We start from the raw sequence: 19,668 nt of genomic DNA on the forward strand, positions 1-19,668 counted from the left end.
GGGCAGTCCCATTTTTTGGGTCTGTCCCGCTTTCCTTCCCGCCGGCCGCGGTCTCCCGTGGTGGGGGGGGGGGGACAGTTGGGAGGCTCCCTAGCACTCGCTGCTCTGCTCAGTTCAGAGCAGCGTCTATTCCAGTGAGGCAGAGGGAATGGGGGCATGGCCAGTAGCTCACAGAGCGCTGGCCATACCCCCACTGTGACGAAAATCAGGGCCACGCCCCTGTTTCAATAGGACACGCCCCTTTCCAATAGGCCACGCTCCTTTTCTGGCATGTTTTGTAAGAATTTCAGTAATCATAAGTCACCAAAGGCATTTAATAAATACATGTAATATTTACATAAGGGATAGAATCTCTATAAAATTTCAGTGCACAATTCTTTACACGGTTCTATATGTCAAGAAGGATAATCACCAATTTAATACACTTAATTGTATATATATATATATGTATATATATATATATATATATATATATATATATATATAAAACATAGAATCCTAATAGATCTGCAATGTATGGTCTGTTTTAGCATCATTGATGAATTTCATCAGATAACCTCCATATGAAGTATATACATATATCTGATATAATTGATTCGAGTAACTCATTAAAAATAGTGAATGATCAGACTACACACTAAAATTAGATATTAAGGATTCTTTACAATCAATCGCTTAATGATTCACTTTTTGGTATACTTACCTTTTGGGATTGATATAATTCACGTGCATAACAAATTTTATGAAATAAACTATGTTTAGAATCACATTGTAATTGATACCCCTTTTCCACTAGCTCAAAAAACACGGGTAAATGCACGGGGGCGCGCATTTACCCGTGTTTTTTGCAAGTGGAAAGGGGTCAACCCGGATCAAGTGACCCGTGAATCCTGCCCGGCTATCTACCTGGGTAGGACACGGGAATGATCCGGGTAGGGTTGTAGTGTAAACGGGAGCCGTGTCGATGCGACACGGCTCCCGTTTACACTGTATGGAAGGGCGGCGCTGGGAGATCATGTGATCTCCCTGCGCCACCCCTGCCGCGTCACTAGAAGCGTCACCAACCTGGCATATGCCGGGTTGTGACTGCTGATGGGAAAGGGACCGAGCACGGGTCGCAGCAGGGGGCAGCTCCCGTGTCAGGCACCCGGCTGCGACCCATGCTCGTAGGTGGAAAAGGGGTATAAGTGTAGGGGATTAGTGTATTATACAGGTTACAGGGTAATAGTGGCACAGAATAGGCATATTTACAATTATATCACCAACAAAAGATGATATCCAATGTCTAACGTGGATAACACTCGAGCCTCCCGTATATACTTGAACCTCTAGGATTAAAAATACTGAAGGATTGAGCTTTAGAACAAGTTTATCATACAGAACAACTGATCATGACCTTGTATATACAGATTAAGGGGCACCAGCATTCAGCGGTGTCCGGGAACACGGCGCTGTTAGCAGCCGTTACCATGGGAACCAATACATCCTTTGATTGGCTATATGAACCACATGATCACGGAAGCGGCATTATGATTGGCCGGTAACCTCACGTGACTACCTGTCTCGGACCGATTGGATAACGGGGAGAGCTTAAATTTGACTCCAAGAGAGGCAATCGGATTCAGCCCTGATGAAGCTGTCAGTAGTCATGGGCAAAGTGATTCACTGAACTGAGTTGAGACACATGACTCAGTTCAGTGAAGTGTCTGGAGTCAGTGTCTCGGCACATGAGTCATGACTCATTTGTAGTGGAATGTATTGCAGAGACTGCACATGAATCAGTGAGTTGCCAGTGCTGGCAGATCAGTGCTGGACTCATGGAGGGAGTTATTCAGCTGCAGTGATTGTGCAGTGTATCTGGGGGAGGCAGCTGCTTATGCACTGATTGTTAATAATATATTAACATAGATTCAGTGTTATGTTGATATATTATTAATAAGCACTTATTGCATACTAGTTACAGAATATGCACATTACTTCTGGCTGAGGAGAGAAAGCTTAACAGCCATGAAACACATCATTCAGTCTGTCACTAAACCAAATAAAAACATTTATTTTTTTTACTTTGCTAATTAGATAATTTTAGGTGGGCTTGTATTTATTATATTATCCACTATCTAGCCTCCAGGGAGTTTGCCACCCACAATCACATTGAGCAGGAACAGTGAGTTGAGAACACTGAGCTGAGAGCCCTGTACCACAGGGGCTCCACCTCCTGCAGGCTTATGCTGCATGAATCAGATCCATCCACTGAGTCACTGAGTCTACACAGTGTACAACTGTCTCAACTCACTGGCAGACTCAGGATATATCATGATTCATGACATGACTCAGGCACAGCAGCACAGCACTCACTGACTGGTGAGTCGTGACTGCTCCCTCCCCCCTCCCACTGGGTGTCACCTGGTATAGCCTCTGGCCAATCACAGCTAAAGACACTCAGCAGAAGACACTGACTGAAGGACACACTGAGTTTCCTCCCTCTGGCTGAGAGAGGCTGCTGCTGCAGCTGTCTCCACTCATTAAACAGTGAGTGACTCGAATCATTCACACTTCCTGATGATTCGAGTCACTGTGTTGAGACAGTGAGTCAGTAGCCATCTCTAGCTGTCAGAGTACGGTGGAACACGCGTGTGGGCATTGTGTGTCCGCGTGCTCTCTATGCCCTTGCTCTAAGAAAAGAAATAGAATGCTTAGCCAGTCTTGATATATATGCACAGTTAAACCTCTACAATCTGAGCATAGAATAGCAGGCAGTTGATCATATCTGAATATAGAGATCTGTATTCCTGTTTTCTATGGCAGCCATTTAGTGGCAGTAAAACAAATGCTATACCAATATGTCAGCCGCTCTGATACTACATTATAGAGGGATAGCAGCAGCACAATTTTGATGAATATGCGCTATATATCCAAGACAGCTATTTAGTAGTAATATTAGGCACCTGTGGTACTAAGTAATGGATATATAAATAATAAATGCTTTACAGTTTATCCTCAAAGCCATTCATGGATCATAAAGACACATTATTCTGACATCATACTATAAGGGTACAGCAGCTGCACTAATCTAGGAAATGTGCACTGTGTATCCACATTAGTGAGGCAGCAGTGACACAAGGCACCTGTGATACTCAGCAATTGATACAATAATAACAAATGTTTCAATGAGAACTCCTACAGTTGTTCAGGAGCTATATTGACACATCTGTGATACAATCTGACAAATAAATACAGTATATGAGGCATATGTTGTACTGAGCAATTGATTTAAAAGAAACAACAAGTGTTTCAATGAGAATCCCTGAAGTTATTCAGGAGCTATACTGACACATTTATGATACAATCTTACAAATATAAATACATCACGTGAGGCATATGTGGTACTGAGTAATTGATACTAAAAATAATAAATGTTCCAATGAGAATCCCTCAAGTCACTCAGGAGCTGTAAAGATATATTTATGGTATAACCTGATGAGTATAAACACAGGATATCTCTCAATATCATATATAGCCACACAGAATCTGCATAAGTGAATGTTAGAATTAAGAGTACATAATGCAGACTGAATACATATATTTATCCCTAATTGTGGTGGTATAATTAAGGACGCATTGAAACATCAAATATTTAACTCCTATTTTTGGAGGCGTCTACCCCTCTAGGGATATAAATATTGTGACCACTGGATCTCTACAGCTACATTTGTGAAACATTAACAGTATATTAATATCTGTAAAATAAGGGAGATACGTATCCCCTGCCACATACTGTATATCAGAATTGTATCTACACTAAATCTCATTAATACATTTTTAATTTTGATACTGCACTCACGAACAGTCAGATTAAATTGATGAATATCATTATTTGAGTTATGTATGATGTCTGATGTGGAAACTTTGCATATCTGTTGGGAGTTTTACACAAGCAATGCTTATATTTGTTGAGACCTCCTCAGGATACAGTAATAAAACCGAGTGACATCTTGACAGGTGCAACAACTATATCAGCACTATTATAGTGAATGTGTCACTTTCCATAAAATGAATACCTATCACTTGAGATGTCTCTTCATTTAGTGACATTAACACTCTGATTAGCTTACGAGTGTAACAATCAGAAATTAATATATCAATAGTATATCAATATTTGTGAAATAAGGTGGATATTCATCCCTTAAGGTACATTATATATCAATCTCGTACCTATATCAATTCTAACTAAATCCTTGTATTGCACTCATCCTGTCTGGATGATTATAAGTAATAGATACACTAAACAGGAATAATTGGATATTGGAGTGAGAGGATATATTAATACTAGTGATAAATCTATAACCCCTGCAGACTGATTTATTAGTACCGTCAATATTAGTACAAGCGGCCAATAAGACTCTTTGGAGACGAACTGCTGACAACGAGACAAACTGATAGACTGGCTGAGAATAAGAACGACATTACATGTGTTTGGGCATTTAGAATAAGACACACTGGGGGTAATTCCAAGTTGATCGCAGCAGGAATTCTGTTAGCAATTGGGCAAAACCATGTGCACTGCAGGGGAGGCAGATATAACATGTGCAGAGAGAGTTAGATTTGGGTGTGGTGTGTTCAATCTGCAATCTAAATTGCAGTGTAAAAATAAAGCAGCCAGTATTTACCCTGCACAGAAATAAAATAACCCACCCAAATCTAACTCTCTCTGCAAATGTTATATCTGCCACACCTGCGGTGCACATGGTTTTGCCCAACTGCTAAAAAATTTCCTGCTGCAATCAACTTGGAATTACCCCCACTGACACATATTTTAATCTTAAATCACCTTTATTATTCCTATTGCACTTGTTATATGTTGTGTATATGTCAAAGTTTTAACCTCTATGTTTCACTTATACTTCTAGTCTGTGTGTTAGTTATTTTAACACTTTTTAATTTCATAATAATAAAAGTTACATTTTATGAATTTTCTGATGGGTGTGACAAATAGGTCACCTCTCTTTTTGTGCATCGACAATACAGCCCTTTCTTTCTCTTCCTCCACTGATGTAATGTGAATAAAGGGCACTACTGTGAGGAGTAATGTATATAAGGTAAAGTGGTACTACTGTGTGATGTAACGTGAATTATGGCCATATCCCATGATAAAATGTGAATAAAGTTGCACTTATGTGTGGCGTTATGTGTATAAGGTGCACTACTGTGTGGTGTAACGTATAGAAAGGGCACTACTGTGTGGTCTAATGTGAATAAAGAGCAATAAGGTGTGGTGTAATATGAATAAGAAGCAATTCTTTGTGATGTAATGTGAATAAAGGGCACTACTGTGAGGAATAATGTATATAGGGTAAAGTGGTACTACTGTGTGATATAACGTGAATTAGGGACACTATTGCATGATAAAATGTGAATAAAGTTACACTAATGTGTGGCGTTATGTGTATAAGGTGCACTACTGTGTTGTGTAACGTATAGAAAGGGCACTGCTGTGTGGTCTAATGTGAATAAAGAGCAATATGGTGGGATGTAATATGAATAAGGGGCATTACTGTGAGGAGTAACGTTTATAAGTTTGCTGGGAAAGGGGCGCAGTGTCAGAGGTGGAACTAGCAGCGGTGCTAGAGCCAAAATCTTGTCTAGGGCATTATATTGGTTAGGGCCGGCTCTGCATATTACACCGAGTACACACAGCACCATAATACATTACATTATAAACAGCATCCACTACCACATAATACACCTAGTACACACAGCACCAGGTTATATTGTGCTATACATAACCCCACCCCCATATTACACCCAGTACACAAAGCACCATATTATATAATACACAGCCCCCTCCCTCATATTACACCCAGTACACACGGCACCATATATATTGTTATATATACAACCCCCCTCCCCTCATATTACATACAGCACCATGTTACATAATACCCCAGCCTCCTCCCCCATATTATACCCAGTACACACAGCACCATATTAAATGACACTATACAGAGCCCCCACTCCCCCATATTACCCCCAGTACACACACCACCCACTTACTGAAGCTTTGTTGCTCCTTCCTGTGAAGAGCAGGATCCAGCAGCCACAGTGAAGCATTGCCCTGGCTGCCAGATAATTTGTGTCAATGTATGGCCAGCATAGTTTATTCCCCTGACACTGCCGCCACCAAGCAAGCCTCACACAGCGTGCGCAGCAGAACGGCCACTGCTACACACAACCCTGTGGTAGCCGGCCGTGACACCTCCCTGCAGCCCAAACACTGCCAACCACTTCCCTCCCCCCGGCATTTCCAGCTCAAGCATGCGTGGCCCAGATCTTCATGGAGGGAACACTATAATCCAGGAGGGATTGCAAGCTTTGCGAGGCAGCGGGAGGCTCATGTAAAAACCTGGAGCCTCTGTGTTTAGATTAAAACGATGAGTACAGAAAATATTTTCCTATGGCGCTGCAATGGAAACAGCAAAAGATGGTACTAAACAGGTCACCAACCTATTATGACAAATAGAAAAAAAGAAAAGTACAATCTCACTTTGCACGTCCAAATGTCCAAACTGTCCAATGATCCTCACAATGGAGTATGGAGATATTCAAACCAACATGAAATAAAACATAAAACACAACATAGTGTAGTACTGCAAAAAATTAATTAATAAAGTTCTTCCCAATGTGTATTAAGATGATAATGGTGGCAAAATAGTCCCAAATCCAAGATCCACCTCCGTCTGAGAAAGGTCACCCAGATGATGTGTCAAGAAAGGCTCCTTACATGTATGCTTACTTGTATTAAAATGATGTGAAGCACGTAAAGGTTTCTTTAAGGCTCCAAGTCACTCGTCACTGTATAGGTGGGAGCCAATTTTCCTCATATCATAGTTATAAAACCAGAAAGGGACCAACATTAGGAGCAGAAACTCATTTATTTAAGAGTTGTAAAATATTCAGAGTGGTGAACACACAGCCATACCATAGATGGGAACGATGTTAAACAGTTGACATATATATGATCCGGATATTGATATGCCAAACAGATTCACATGTATGAATAGTGCTGGTTGAACGCCACGAATTACACTGTATCAACGCGTTTCGATGCTTTGTGGCGTCTTTATCAAGATTACCAGTGTGAATAACTATAAAATACAGACATATATAAAAAAAATGTAGATTCAAACAATCCATAATTTTACAATTAAAATCCACATAATAAAAGGTATATAAATCATACAACATACCACTGACATGTAGAATTCAGCTCCTGGTCAGCTGTAGTGCACAAACAAACACTGCTGCAAACAACTGCAGCATGTGATGGGGTCGGAATGACCCCCAAAGGGAAAGCCCATATCACACTTTGTGCTTTCTAAAACATAGTAAATGCAGGGGGCGAGTCCTGTCTGCAAATAAAGACTGCATTCAACATTAGATATCTATCTATCTATCTTAGATATGTGCACCGGAATTTTTTTGGGTTTTGTGTTTTGGTTTTGGATTCGGTTCCACGGCCGTGTTTTGGATTCGGACGCGTTTTGGCAAAACCTCCCTGAAATTTTTTTGTAGGATTTGGGTGTGTTTCAAAAACAGCTTAAATCATAGAATTTGGGGGTAATTTTGATCCCATAGTATTATTAACCTCAATAACCATAATTTCCACTCATTTCCAGTCTATTCTGAACACTGAACACCTCACAATATTAAATTTGCACCGAGGTCGCTGGATGACTAAGCTAAGCGACCCAAGTGGGCGGCACAAACACCTGGCCCATCTAGGAGTGGCACTGCAGTGTCAGACAGGATGGCACTTAAAACAATTAGCCCCAAACATCACATGATGCAAAGATAAATAAATAAATAAAAAAGGTGCAAGATACAGCAATGGCCTACTGTACTGTACTATATGTATACTGCTGGTCACCAAAATGCTGCACTGTCCTACTATATACTGCTCACAATAATGCAGCACAGAGATAGTATACTTGACATAGAGCTGCAAGATACAGCAATGGCCTACTGTACTGTACTACTATAATTATATACTGGTGGTCCCCACAATGCAGCACACTGAGCACAGATATTTGCAGCACACTGAGCACAGATATGGAGCGTTTTCAGGCAGAGAACGTAGATATTTGCAGCACACTGAGCACAGATATTTGCAGCACACTGAGCACAGATACGGAGCTTTTCAGGGAGAGAACGCAGCCACGTCCTCTCCGTTCAATCTCCAATGCACGAGTGAAAGTGGCGGCAACGCGAGGCTCTTTATATAGAATACGAATCTCGCGAGAATCCGACAGCGGGATGATGACGTTCGGCCGCGTTTGGGTTAACTGAGCAAGGCGGGAAGAACCGAGGCTGCCTCGGAACCATGTAAAATAGGTGAAGTTCGGGGGGGTTCGGATCTATCATGATAATATAGAATAATTTAGAACAGAAATATAATTTCAGTTAGCACTATGGAGAGGTATTCCACTACCAGCAATGAGAAGCAGTGATCCCCACCAGTATGATATAGGGGGAGGCATTCATTTTGCCGTCTGTCTGGATCCCTACTTTCAGGATACCGACGCCGGAATCCCAACACCCGGTGAAATACCGCCGTCTGGAATACCCATTCGGGTGGTGGCCCACATCACCACCCGAGGGGGAATATAACCCTGTGGCGACCGAAGATCACAACCAGGCCCAAAGTGTGGCAAGCGTAGTGAGCCCGCAAGGAGACACCCTGTGCTCGCCGTGATCCCGACAGCTGGGATATCTTACTGAGGGGCCTAAAATCACCGAATCCGCACTAGAATAATTGATTACATCGCCTGTCCACAGCACCATTGGGGTATTTTTCGTAAAAAAGTAAAACCAGAAGACAACTTAGAACTAAAACCATCAACAATGGTGCTGCGCACATCTCTAATATGCACCTTATCACCACATGGATAGTATATGGCACAAAGGCATGTAAATGTCCACCCAGGACAGGTAAGTGAGGACATATCTGTAGGTGACCAATTTCTGTGATGACTTGGACACTTTGGGAATAGTTCTTATCTATTATAAAGATGACTGTTCCTGGATGATCCTAGTTGTGGTCATCCTAAATAGTAATTACTGTAAGTAACATCTAGCCAAAATTTTGACTGTGGGCCTGATTCTGAGTTGTCCTGTATGCAGAGCCGATATTTATGGAGTTCAGCGATTTTTGTCCGACTGCGCATGCATGATGGTCGCACTGCACATGTGCCAAGCTACATTAGCGATCCTTGCAGTGAGGAATGTTTTGCAAAGTGATTGACAGTCAGAGACCATTCAGGAGTGGCATCAAAGAAATGCTGGCATGCTGTAAATAATTTCGGAGTGCGTGTGGCAAGGTTATAGCAACTGCAGCGATAGTATTTGGTTGCTGCTCCTGCTCATCTCTAAACTGATTATTCATTTTTATCTGGCAATTCAGCTCACACTGCGTGGAGTCACAGGGCTTACGTGAAGTGTACAAAACGTACTGAGGTACAGAGTATACTGGGGTAGGTAGAGTGCACAGAACAGTACAAACAAATTATACAGTACAATATATATATTTTTCTTTTATTTTTTTAACTCACAGCTCGTCTCACACTGCAGTCAGACCGTTTTTTATGTATATATAGTGAACAAAGGGGGTCATTCCGAGATGATCGTAGCTGTGCTAAATTTAGCACAGCTACGATCATTTACACTGACATGCGGGGGGAAGCCCAGCACAGGGCTATCCCGCCCCGCATGTCAGTGCCCCCCCCTCTCCCCCCCCCCCCCCCACGCAGGAGTGCAAAGGCATCGCACAGCGGCAATGCCTTGGCACTTCAAGAGTAGCTCCCGACCAGCGTAGCTTTAGCGTGCTGGCCGGGAGCTACTCATCACTCCCCAGCCCGCAGTGACTGTGTGTGATGTCACGCAGCCGCTGCGGCCCGCCCCCCGTTCGGTCCGGCCACGCCTGCGTTGGCCGGACCGCACCCACGAAAAGGCGGACAAATGCTGCCATTCCGCCCCCCCAACCAGCGACCGCCTCTGCCTAATTGATGGCGCCGGCGCATGCGCAGTTCTGACCCGATCGCACCGCTGCGAAAAAACCGCAGCATGCTATCGGGTCAGAATGACCCCCAAAGTGCACTGGGGTACAGCGTGCATAACAGTACAAACAAATTATACACTTTTTAATAAAAAAATACTTTCACATTTTTTTTGCAACTGATAATCAATACAGAATCCCACTGCTTATGTGAACACAGTGGGTGGGGCCTGCAGAGTCAGTGCAGCACCACTTTGTGATGGAGTTAGACTAAGGGGACTGGACACAGCAGAGCCATTTGTAGTTGAACACAGTACAGACACTTGGATACAGCATAGCCACTTGTAGATGGACACAGCACAGCCACTTGTAGATGGACACAGCACAGCCACTTGGATTGGTACCGCATAACCACTTGGATGGACAGCACACAGCCACTTAGATGGATACCGCACAGCCACTGAGGTGTATACAGCACAGCCACTGAGATGAATACCGCACAGCCACTTAGATGGATACCACACAGCCACTTGCAGAGCAGAGTGCAGCACACAACAGCGTGACTGGAGTGAAATGGTGAAATGGTGCAGATTCGCTGCCACTGGGGCACTGAGGATGATGATTTGCCTCAATTTGGAATCCGAGCCTAGCGGGAAGACCTGAGTCAGGGCTCAAATTTACTAAGATCCCAGAAGTTCAAATGTGTTTGAATTTAAAGTAATCCGAATCACTCTAGTGCATATTTCATGACAAGGTGTCAGAAGCTATACGACTCTGGAGAATACTAGCTGGTGACATCTTATTACTAGTTGTGTGTAATACTTTATCACAGTGGTTCCCAAACTCTGTCCTTAAGGCACCCTAACAGTCCAGGTTTTATGGATATCCACAACTGAGCACAGGTGAATTAATTTGTACCTGTGCTCACATTGGGGTAAATGTATTAACCTGGGGAAGGCATAAGTAATAAACCAGTGATAAAGCAATGTTAAGTGCAAGGTGATAATGCACCAGCCAATCAGCTCCTAACTGTTAATTTACATATGGGAGCTGATTGGCTGGTGTGTTTATCACCTTGCATTTATCATTGGTTTATCATTTCCTTATGCCGTCTCCAGGTTAATACATCTGCCCCACTGAATGTTACAGTAGTTCCACTTAAAATTTTCAGCTCCAACCTACCTAGAAGCAGCTGCTAGTAAATATAGGGGGTCATTCAGACCCGATCGCTCGCTGCAGTTTATCGCAGTGCAGCGATCGGGTTGGAATTGCACATGTGCCGGCGCCGCAGTGCGCCGGCGCATGCCGGACGGCCGAAGGCCGTCGTATCCCTGCGATTGCCTCTGCCTGATTGGCAGGCAGAGGTGGGCTGGAGGGGGCAGCACGGCGGCATTGGGCCGCCATCATGGGGGCGCGGTCCGGCCAACGCAGGCGTGGCCGGACCATTCGGGGGCGGGGTGCAGCCACTGCGTGACATCACACGCAGCCGCTGCGGGCCAGGGAGCGACGAGTAGCTCCCGGCCAGCACGCTAAAGCTGCGCTGGCCGGGAGCTACTCCTAAAGTGCAAAAGCATTGCCTCTGCGCGATGCTTTTGCACTTCTGTGGGGGGGGGGGGGGGCGGCACTGACATGCGGGGCGGGATAGCCCTGTGCTGGGCGTCCCCCCGCATGTCTATAGTCATGATCGTAGCCCTTTAAAATTTTGCAGGGCTACGATCAACTCGGAATGACCCCCCTAGTCCCAAGTTTTAAGTGCTAATTATGTCTTCCTCGTGGGCTGGTCACATTCGCTCTAATATCAAGCATGTGGAAACCCCTCTAGAAATCGTGCATTTGTCACACAATTATCCTACCTGTGACCCGATCTAGACCACTCACATGCAAAGTCTCACTACGTCACTTTCTTCCTCATTGATTCTATAATCGTACAACTATGTAAACTCTACATAAGAGCTCAGTAACCCGGCTCCCATCCCTGAGGAAGTTTTGTTGAGATGAAACGCGTTGGCTAAACTACTCACTACAAGCCACTGGCTCACATACTCTTGCCCCGCTGTTGATGAGCTGGGTTCTTCCATCCATCAAGTCACCATATACAAAGACCAATGTCTGGCTTTAGTGCTATATGATGGATATCTCTTGGTTTCCATCATTGTAGATGCTCCTTCCTATTGATGGAAAATGTTTGTATTATGTTTAAGTGGGAAGTTCGGATTATGTTTCATAGTCCTAGTGAATTTATAATCTGCATGATATGGCTTTAACTGTGAAAAAAAAAATCTTTAGGTTGAATGGTCATTTTAAAATGTGCTACCCCCATAAGTTTCCTGCTACTATTTTGAACATTTTCAATGTGCACTAAACTTTCATTTGACTTGACAAGAGTAAGCCTTTGACTCTTCCTCATTAAGGTAAAATAGTTAGGTGTTGCCTGGAGATACTCCGTGTTCGGTTGTGTTGGGTAAGTCATTAGGTAGACTCCTATCTATATGGCTCTAGACCACCTAAGGCTGTGTTAAAAAATGGATAAACTTAAGCAAAATGTGGAACACAGTAAAAAGTGCCGGTACTTCAGACAGAATAAGGAATTGATATACAGCATACATCATGCAAAGACAACTGGAGGGGAAATATAGAATTTCTGGATATTAATGAGAGGGAAATGTCTTCTTCTCGTCTTACCTGGGATATTTCAGTACCAAACAATGGCCCTCATTCCGAGTTGTTCGCTCGCAAGCTGCTTTTAGCAGCTTTGCACACGCTAAGCCGCCGCCTAATGGGAGTGAATCTTAGCATATCAAAATTGCGAACAAAAGATTAGCAAAATTGCGAATAGACAGTTCTTAGCAGTTTCTGAGTAGCTCCACACTTACTCGGCAACTGCGGTCAGTTCAGTCAGTTTCGTTCCTGGTTTGACGTCACAAACACTCCCAGCGTTCGGCCAGACACTCCTCCGTTTCTCCAGCCACTCCCGCGTTTTTCCCAGAAACGGTAGCGTTTTTTCACACACTCCCATAAAACGGCCAGTTTACGCCCAGAAACACCCACTTCCTGTCAATCACACTCCGATCACCAGAACGAAGAAAAAACCTTGAAATGCCGTGAGTAAAATTCCTAACTGCATAGCAAATTTACTTGGCGCAGTCGCACTGCGGACATTGCGCATGCGCATTAGTGACTAATCGCTCCATTGCGAGAAAAATATAACGAGCGAAAAACTCGGAATGACCCCCAATGTTCTGTCTATAGATTTTTTTTAGGCTATAAAACTAATTAATATACTTATACAGTATATACAGTTTAGAGGAAAAATACATTAAAATAATTGTTTTGTCTTTGTATTAAATACTGTATGGTCAAAATATTGACTGTATACTGAAAGTAAGGTAATGTTCTAAGGGAGTTATTCAGAGCTGCGATAGCAAAATCTGCGACCATACTACTCACATGCTGGGGGCTGTCCAGTACAGCGCAAGGCCGCCCATCCTGTGTGGCTCTGCCACCCACGATATAATCGCAATTCAATTGCAATCGCATCGAATAGAGGTAGACCCCCTGCTTACGCAGCATAGCTGCATATGCAGGTGGTTCGGTGACATGTTTCCACTTGACCCCGGATGCTTGTTGCATGTCAATCATGGCAGGATGCAATCACATCATGATAGCGTGTGCAGACGGGCAAAACATGGCCTTCAGAGTGAATGTAGCCATTGTGATCGGCTCTGAATAAGTCCCTAAATCCTAGATTATATATTAAATAGCATCTATGCCCTGGGGTCTGCTGAAAGAAAAAAACATCAAGATCTGCTGTTTATGTGGACTAAATCAGATATGTTTTACATATATGCTATTTACTGCTTTTTATGTGTTTTTTGTACCTATTTTATTTATTCTTCAGAACTGGGGACATGCCTATGAGTAGAAGCGAAGCTGTGCGAGGATAGCATAATCTGTACCAGGACAGTTTCTCAGTTGGGTCTTGCTGGTTCGGAGACCCAGTTCACAACAAAGTTGGGCATCAAAGCTCTGTTCAGGGTCAGAGAGACTGAAATTGCGTTCTACATTTGTGTAAATCCAGTAGCATGGCAGAACAAGCCGGTTCGGCGAGTAGTCCCACTTGTCCTGTGCAGTTCCATGGAATGCCGCCGCACTGTATTTCTCTAACGTCCTAGTGGATGCTGGGGACTCCGTAAGGACCATGGGGAATAGACGGGCTCCGCAGGAGACAGGGCACTTTAAGAAAGAATTTGGATACTGGTGTGCTCTGGCTCCTCCCTCTATGTCCCTCCTCCAGACCTCAGTTTGAATCTGTGCCCGGACGAGCTGGGTGCTACTTAGTGAGCTCTCCTGAGCTTGCTATAAAAGAAAGTATTTTGTTAGGTTTTTTTATTTTCAGAGAGATCTGCTGGCAACAGACTCTCTGCTACGTGGGACTGAGGGGAGAGAAGCAGCCCTACTCACTGAAGATAGGTCCTGCTTCTTAGGCTACTGGACACCATTAGCTCCAGAGGGATCGTACACAGGATCTCACCTTTGTCGTCCTATCCCAGAGCCGCGCCGCCGCCCCCCTCGCAGAGCCGGAAGACAGAAGCCGGTGAAAGAAGCAAGAAGACTTCGAAATCGGCGGCAGAAGACTCCAGTCTTCATACTGAGGTAGCGCACAGCACTGCAGCTGTGCGCCATTGCTCCCACACTACACCCACATACTCCGGTCACTGTAGGGTGCAGGCCGCAGGGGGAGCGCCCTGGGCAGCAATTAGAGACCTCTTGGCAAAAGTGGGCATATATACAGTTGGGCACTGTATATATGCATGGGCCCCCGCCATATTCTTACACAGAAACGCGGGACAGAAGCCCGCCGCTGAGGGGGCGGGGCTTCTTCCTCAGCACTCACCAGCGCCATTTTCTCTCCACAGCTCCGCTGAGAGGAAGCTCCCCAGGCTCTCCCCTGAAGAAACACGGTAGAAGAGGGTAAAAAGAGAGGGGGGGGGGGCACATAAATTAGGTGCAGAAACAGTATATACAGCAGCTACTGGGTTAACACTAAGTTACTGTGTGATTCCTGGGACATATAGCGCTGGGGTGTGTGCTGGCATACTCTCTCTCTGTCTCTCCAAAAGGCCTTGTGGGGGAACTGTCTTCAAAAAGAGCATCCCCTGTGTGTGTGGTGTGTCAGTACGCTTGTGTCGGCATGTTTGACGAGGAAGGCTATGTGGAAGCAGAGCGGGAACAAATGAATGTGGGGTCACCGCCGACGGCGCCGACACCCGATTGGATGGATATGTGGAAGGTTTTAAATGATAATGTTACCTCCTTGCATAAAAGGTTGGATAAAGCTGAAGCCTTAGGACATGCCTGATCCTATGTCGCAGAGGCCGTCAGGGTCTCAGAAGCGCCTCAGGGTCTCAGAAGCGCCCACTATCCCGAATTGTTGACACAGATATCGACACGGATTCTGACTCCAGTGTCGATTGCGATGATGCAAAGTTACAGCCTAAATTGGCTAAAGCCATCCGTTATATGATTATAGCAATGAAGGATGTGTTGCACATCACAGAGGAAACCCCAGTCCCTGACAAGAGGGTTTATATGTATGGGGAAAAAAGGCAAGAGGTGACCTTTCCTCCTTCACATGAGTTAAATGAGTTATGTGAAAAGGCTTGGGAATCTCCAGATAAAAAAACTGCAGATTTCCAAGAGGATGCTTATGGCGTATCCTTTCCCAACAAAAACAGAGAAGAAAAAAGAGACTCTTTTCTGGGCGCACTCTTTACTTTTTGAATAATAATATAAATGTTACATAGATAGGATGAGAATGAATCTAAGCATAAAATATAACTTTTATTAACATCTTAAAATAAAAAGATATATAGTCGTCAAAAATTAGATAACTATCCAATGAATAATGGAATTAGTACAAAATTGTATCAATCCTCAATAACACAAACTTATGATGTAAGGATAAATCAATAAATGTTCAATAAATAACAAATCAGTGCTGAATTTAATGTAATCCGTCCCGATTGTATCAATATAATAAGAATGCCAAAAAATTGATGAAACAGATGTAGAACCTCCAGATAATACTTGGGCTGTCGGAACAGACTAACCCTGTATATGTCCACAATCAAAAGGTACTTAAGTACTGGTTCCCACACTGTTTGAAAAGGGGGGACAGAGCAGATAGAAAAAAGTAACAGTGTGAATCTGCTGTCAGTGTTAGACTCTTGAGCGTAACGGATCAATGTGAGCTCTACAACACTGGGTATTCCTCAATGGTCGCCCACTAGAGTACTGACCCAGCCCAACACTGATTAGCTTCCAAGATCGGACGGCTTCGGGCGTTTCCAGTGTGGTATGATAGTAGAGGATTGCGAATGATGGCAAGGGCTCTTGGAATCACTGATGAGAGTTCACTATATATCTAGTATAAAGAAAAAGATGGATCTGCTGCCAATGTTAGACAGGGATAATCCCTGAATCAATGGTGAGCGTCCATGAAAAAGGATAAGTGTGGAAAAGGAGAAAAGAAGAGGAGAGAAAGGGGAAAGGGGGAATGAACAAGTGATTGCATCAACAAAGATATTGATTCCCCACCGAGATTTACACAGTGCTAATTGTATATCCGTATAGGAAAATGTCTAAAGGAAGATTTTTTGTATAAGTCAATGAGAACAAGTACCAATGATGGGTGATAATGGATTCTTCACACTGGTGCAGGAAACACAGTATCAGAGATGAAATGTAACAATAATGTTGCCAGTGCTCCGTTATTGAGGTCAGGAGAGAAAGATACTTATGTCAATGTAACTGATACTCAGTCACAAAAGACCACGAAATCTACTCATATGTATGCTAGGAGAATATTCTAGCAATAAAAAGGTGCCTCATCGCCTCATGTAAGAAAAGGGTGTAGAATACTCAGTATAATGGCTGTATTGCAATTAGATAACACCCTATCCACTAGAGAGGCAAAAATGGTTAATCACATGTACAACAAATCTTAAATCCAGATATAGGGGGTCATAGGAGGAAGAAAAGAAAAAAGAAAAAAAAAGGGGGGGGGGGGGTAAAAAGGGGGATTAAGGTGGGGGTAACAATTGGCACTGCCCAAATATGCCCAGAAAGATAATGCACGTAGTCACTGGTTCTATAGTGGTAAATAGCATAATTACTCAATTGCCGAGATAAATTTAACAATAAAAGGATATTACCCACAATGCTGTCAGAGAGGGAAAGATTTGCAGGTGTAAGCAGCGATCCTAATATGCAGTACGATTTAGAGTCCCCATAAGATATAGACACACTCCAAAGAATGCGGCACGTATGACAATCAGTCTAAAGGATGGCAGGTAAGTATCCAAATTTAAACGACGTGATGTAGATAATGCTTATACACCGCAGTAAGTCTCACAAAAATCAGGTACACGGCATCCACGATCGGGCGGTAAGGCACATAATATTACCGTTTGAGATCCGACACCGATCCGAAGACAGTCCTGATGCTGGAATGATGCAACTCAGTGGGGCTGGTACGGGCACTGGGTAGCGGTGTGGCGGCTGGTACGGGTTCTGGGTAGCGATGTAGCGGCCGCAATGCGTTTGAGAACCGGCACCAATCCGAAGACAGCCCTGATGCTGGAATGATGCAACTCAGTGGGGCTGGTACGGGCACCGGGTAGCGATGTGGCGGCTGGTACGGGTTCTGGGTGGCGATGTAGCGGCTGGTTGTAGTAAATGGACGGCATTCAATGAGAGAAGGGACGAACGATAAGCACGCGGAAGACGCGTTTCACCCGTAACGCGGGCTTGATCACTTCCGTATCCTTTCCCGCCAACGGACAGGTTACGCTGGGAATCCTCCCCTAGGGTAGACAAAGCTTTAACACGCTTATCCAAGAGGGTAGCCCTGCCGTCACAGGATACGGCCACCCTAAAAGATGCTGCGGATAGAAAGCAGGAGGGTACCCTGAAGTCCATTTATACACATTCAGGTACCTTACTAAGGCCGGCGATTGCGTCGGCCTGGATGTGTAGTGATGTAGCTGCATGGACGGATACCTTATCTGAGGAACTTGATACCTTGGACAAGGATACTATATTACTGACCCTGGGGCATATAAAAGACGCTGTCCTATATATGAGAGATGCTCAAAGAGACATTAGCCTACTGGGCTCTAGAATAAATGCAATGTCAATTTCTGCCAGAAGGGTCATGTGGACTCGGCAATGGACAGGTGATGCCGACTCAAAAAGGCAAATGGAGGTTTTACCTTACAAGGGTGAGGAGTTGTTTGGGGAGGGTCTCTCGGACCTGATCTCCACAGCTACTGCTGGAAAGTCAATTTTTTTGCCATTTGTTCCCTCACAACCTATGAAAGCACCGTATTACCAAATGCAGTCCTTTCGATCACAAAAAGGCAAGAAAGTCCGAGGTGCGTCCTTTCTTGCCAGAGGCAGGGGTAGAGGAAAGAAGCTGCACAATACAGCTGGTTCCCAGGAACAGAAGTCCTCCCCGGCTTCCACAAAATCCACCGCATGACGCTGGGGCTCCACAGGCGGAGCTAGGCCCGGTGGGGGCGCGTCTCCGAAATTTCAGCCACAAGTGGGTTCACTCCCAGGTGGATCCCTGGGCTATAGAGATTGTGTCTCAGGGATACAAGCTGGAATTCGAAGAGATGCCCCCTCACCGTTACCTCAAATCGTCCCTGCCAGCTTCCCCCTTAGAGAGGGAAATAGTGTTAGCTGCAATTCACAAACTGTATCTTCAGCAGGTGGTGGTCAAGGTTCCCCTCCTTCAACAAGGAAAGTTACTATTCGACCATGTTTGTGGTACCGAAACCGGACGGTTCGGTCAGACCCATTTTGAATTTAAAATCCCTGAACATATACCTGAAAGGTTCAAGTTCAAGATGGAATCGCTCAGAGCGGTCATCACATGCTTGGAAGGGGGGGATTTTATGGTGTCTCTGGACATAAAGGATGCTTACCTTCATGTCCCCATTTATCCACCTCATCAGGAGTACCTCAGATTTGTGGTACAGGATTGTCATTACCAATTCCAGACGTTGCCGTTTGGTCTCTCCACGGCACCGAGAATATTTAGCAAGGTAATGGCGGAAATGATGGTGCTCCTGCGACGGCAAGGAGTCACAATTATCCCATACTTGGATGATCTCCTCATAAAGGCGAGGTCCAGAGAGCAGTTGCTGATCAGCGTAGCACACTCTCGGGAAGTGTTACAACAGCACGGCTGGATTCTAAATATTCCAAAGTCGCAGTTGATTCCTACGACTCATCTGCCCTTCCTGGGCATGATTCTGGACACAGGCCAGAAGAGGGTTTATCTCCCAAAGGAGAAGGCTCAGGAACTCATGACACTGGTCAGAGAGCTATTAAAGCCAAAACAGGTGTCGGTGCATCACTGCACGCGAGTCCTGGGAAAGATGGTGGCATCATACGAGGCCATTCCCTTCGGCAGGTTCCATGCGAGGACTTTTCAATGGGATCTGTTGGACAAGTGGTCCGGATCACATCTACAAATGCATCGGTTGATCACCCTATCCCCCAGGGCCAGGGTGTCTCTCCTGTGGTGGCTGCAGAGTGCTCACCTTCTCGAG

General features: G+C 44.5%; 1 pseudogene; it reads right to left on the reverse strand.

Moving 5' to 3' along the window:
* Nucleotides 1–16,298: 16,298 nt before the first annotated feature.
* LOC135051567 (5S ribosomal RNA) lies at nucleotides 16,299–16,417 on the reverse strand (annotated as a pseudogene).
* Between the last annotated feature and the right edge of the window lie 3,251 nt (nucleotides 16,418–19,668).

The sequence above is a fragment of the Pseudophryne corroboree genome, chromosome 2 (assembly GCF_028390025.1).
Source record: "Pseudophryne corroboree isolate aPseCor3 chromosome 2, aPseCor3.hap2, whole genome shotgun sequence".
NCBI classification, from domain to species: domain Eukaryota; kingdom Metazoa; phylum Chordata; class Amphibia; order Anura; family Myobatrachidae; genus Pseudophryne; species Pseudophryne corroboree.